A 3,090-nucleotide genomic window follows, 5' to 3' on the forward strand; every position below is an offset into this window, starting at 1 on the left:
GCGCACTTCAGGGTCGTGTTGAGGAGCGCTCAGGTGAGCGAATTGGCCAAGGAAGCTTCAGGTGCGCGTCGAGCCTCGCTCCAGTGCGCGTCGAGGCGCTCTTCAGGTGCGCGTCGGGGCGGCTTCAGGTCGCTTCGGGGTAAGCTTCAGGGTCGTGTTGAGGAGCGCTCAGGTGAGCGAATTGGCCAAGGAAGCTTCAGGTGCGCGTCGCGGCGCGCTTCAGGTGCGCGTCGGGGCGCCCTTCAGGTCGCTTCGGGGTAAGCTTCAGGGTCGTGTCGAGGCGCGCTCAGGTGAGCGAATTGGCTTCAGGTGCGCGTCGAGCCTCGCTCCAGTGCGCGTCGAGGCGCGCTTCAGGTGCGCGTCGGGGCGCGCTTCGGGGTCGTGTCAAGGCGCGCTTCGGGGTCGTGTCAAGGCGCGCTTCAGAGCGAGGCGGCTACCCCGAAAGGGATACGCGTCAGGGTTCGAGAATGGATGAGGCACGCTTCCGGTGCCCGCTTTTCAGACCTGGAGGGTGGACGCGTCAGTCTGAATGTGGTTGAACAAAAAATGAAATGGATGCAAAGCAAATTTTACATTTGTTTTTTTATAAGAACTATACATTTTATGTAAAGGTTTTATATTTTATGTAAAATATAGAAAGTATATCCACTTGTCACCTTAGTTTTTCTTCATTATATTAGGTAATAAAAAATTTATGCAATTAAATTATTGATTTTTTTCACTAGCAAAAATGTTATATGATTGAATTATTATTAATCTTTTTAAAATAGTAAAAAAATGAAAGTGCGAAACCATTACTCTTTTTTGTTTATTATTATTATTTTTTATTTTTTATATGTTTTAATATTTACTAATTATGAGAATTAAAATTTTAAAAGCTTAGGCCCAATGTCAAATTGGGAAGCTAAAATATTTACTCTAGACTTTTAACTTCAAAAATTTTGTAAGGGAGAAAAGGTCATCATCCCTATCTAAATTAATATTCTAATTAAAATGTTTTTATTATGTAATAATACTTTTGTATTTCTAATAAAAATGCATTTAAGAAAAATTAACTAAATTATGTTTAGTTTCCAAAATATTGGAAGAGAAATGTGAAGGAAATTAAAAAATATATTTAAAGTTAATAAATAGTTTTAAGACATTACTTGAAAGTCATTTCATACATTTTAATTTTATTGTATAAAGATTGAATAATTTGAAAATGCATAAATTATATTATGTTTGGTTCTTCAAAAATTTAAGGAAAAAAAAGAATATATATATATATATATATATATATATATATATATATATATATATATATATATATATATATATATATATATATTTTATAATTAATAAATTATTTTTATATATTATTTTCAATTTATTTCACTTTTTTTTCTTGATTAAATAATTAAAATATTTAAAAATTTATAATTTGTTTTAATTATATTTGATTCTCCTTTTATATATATATATACACAGAGAACCGTTTTTTTGTTGTTGAGCACCTGCGCATATGTTCAGAGCAAACTCCAACCATGCACTTGAACAAACAATTGGACTAAGCTTGGGGATGAAGAAAATGGAGATGTGGATAGGAGCATAGTGTGGCCCCGTTGGTTAATAAGTGATTGGGGGCAAGGGAACAAACACTTTGATGGCACATGGAGGAGCACTTACAAGGAAGAATGATACCGTACTTGAATTTTATGGATGTATCGGTCAAATATAGATGAATATTCTAATAGTGAGACGAAAATGGTTTAAAATTCATTAAAATACTTTAATTTTTTTTTAAATAATAAAATAAATAAAAATATATATGTTAAAATTATTTTGTAAGTGCAAATAACGTAATTATGATGAAGGATAATATTTATAAAAAAATTTAGAAAAATTTATCTTGAATTCCTTTCATATATTTATATTCATCTATTTTAAAATTTTAAAACTATTTTTTATTAAAAACATGTTTTATTACATTTTAAATAAAAAATAAAATCCTTTTTAAGATTTATATAAAATGTTTTATTTGAGATTTATTTTCTAAAATTTTATTATATGTGGTAACAACTTTTTATTATAGATATTAATTTATTTAAAGAATTAAAATTATTAAAAATTATATTAATAGTTTATCCTATCAAATTAATTTAAATTTATAAAATATTAGACCTTTATTATTATTATTATTATTATTATTATTATTTACATTTTAGCAATTTTTGAATACATTTATGTTTTCAATATTTTAAAATGAAAATATTTAAATTAAATAAAATTAAAAGGATAAACATAAAAAATTTAAAGTGAAATGATAGTAAAATTTTAAAATATGATTAATGAGATAAATGATGATAGATTTAATATTAAAACTACAATTCATTTAATTCAAATAAATGACCATGTATGATTTTTTTTAATATTTATATTTTTTATATTTAATTATCATACTTGTTAAGAAAATTATAATGATGGTTTTTCTACTTTTAGTAATCAATTAAATAAAATTTAAAATAAAATAATTAGAATTAATATATTTATTAAAATATTCTTATAACAATGAAGTTTAATATATTGATATGTATATATATTAAGGCAAACTTGCCCCAACGGTGGTTAGACATGAGTTCAAGCCTTTTTGACCCAACGATAGTTAATTGATTGAAATATTGTGAAAATTTATGAAAAGTCGATATTTCGGTGATAATTCCAAAATATAAGCTAAATTTCTCCTAATTTTCGGTCCCTATTGAATCACTCTGACAAGTGAAGCGAAATATTGATAAAATTTCACTAAAAATTTGCGATATTTCAAACATTGGTTTCAAGCACACATCAAGGCACGATTCAAGAGACAAACCCATCAAGGGAGGAAACATGGATGGGGCATGCTTTAAGTGCACTTTTTACATTTTGAGACGCGTGAGGAGTAAGCTTTAGTGTACTTGAACAAAAAATTGAAATGGAAAACCAACCTATCTATGAGTGTTTAGGTAGGTTGGCAATTTCTGATAAAATTCCTAAGTGTCCCCTAACTTGGTTTATATTTTGTTCCCCTATTTCTGGATCGATCCAAGTGCAGGAGTAAATCGATCCAAC

The 3,090-nt window shown here is 29.1% G+C and overlaps 1 long non-coding RNA gene across 1 annotated transcript; it reads left to right on the plus strand.

Annotated features, from left to right (window-relative positions):
- LOC109123015 (uncharacterized) lies at window positions 1-660 on the plus strand. The gene is made up of 2 exons (XR_009466396.1): window positions 1-61; window positions 107-660. It is a non-coding gene; the product is annotated as an uncharacterized LOC109123015 (long non-coding RNA).
- The last annotated feature ends 2,430 nt before the right edge of the window (window positions 661-3,090 follow it).

This window comes from Vitis vinifera, chromosome 8, assembly GCF_030704535.1.
Source record: "Vitis vinifera cultivar Pinot Noir 40024 chromosome 8, ASM3070453v1".
Classification (NCBI taxonomy): domain Eukaryota; kingdom Viridiplantae; phylum Streptophyta; class Magnoliopsida; order Vitales; family Vitaceae; genus Vitis; species Vitis vinifera.